The sequence below is a fragment of the Benincasa hispida genome, chromosome 11, assembly GCF_009727055.1.
Source record: "Benincasa hispida cultivar B227 chromosome 11, ASM972705v1, whole genome shotgun sequence".
In the NCBI taxonomy this organism is placed as follows: domain Eukaryota; kingdom Viridiplantae; phylum Streptophyta; class Magnoliopsida; order Cucurbitales; family Cucurbitaceae; genus Benincasa; species Benincasa hispida.
Window position 1 is genome coordinate 31,597,253 of NC_052359.1, and position 870 is coordinate 31,598,122.

Here is an 870-nt window from a genome sequence, read left to right on the forward strand (position 1 = left end):
CGTTCGCAGATCATTCAAGGAATTAGCCGCTGTAATAAACTGTAATGCATAGAATTCATCTCGAAGATAAAACCACAAAGAATCGATCGAAACATCAGCGCAAACTCAAACCCTTAACGATGAAGGAGGTTGTAAAGAAGGAGATAATCAAGTGGTTAGAACGGCGGGCGCATCATCTATCTGATAAAGCAGACAGCGACGTGGGTCAGCCCCCGTGCAAGTGCGTGCCAAAGATAGACGGTGAGGATGGCGGTAAGTCCCTAAGGGGGGTGGTGCAAATATTGAGGCTGATCCAGCAAATGACCGTCACCGGGTGTGGGATTTACATGGACCCTATCACAAACTGATGTGACAACAAGAGAAAAGAATTAATTTCCCTTTTACCTTTTATTGACCAAATTGCTTGAAATTTCGTTCTAGCTGGAAATGAACTTTTACCTGCTTTTTTGGAAGGTTATGCTGGTTATATTGAATCATGATTGCTCTCGAAGCATTAATCAAGACACACACGCACCGAGAGCACATGAACATAAAATGGGAAAATTGGCTTTCTTCCAACCGCATGCCGTTGTCGACCTCCTGCAATGCGGCCGAGCTACTTTTAGTCCTATATAGGTGTATAATGATGGCCATGTTTTCAGAATATCAGTCGAAACTCTGTAGAAATATTAATCGGATCGACTTTTATCTTGTGAATATGGGTGGTGTCATAAGTCGGATGGAGGTACAGAAAATTTTCGAGTGATGCTTGAGGTACACTTAACTATTGGCATTGATAGAATATTAACGAGAGAAGAGAATTGGGTGAGGTTAGGATTAACAGAAAGGAAGCAATTTGCGCTGCTTATATATGCAGGAGAAATGCCATTT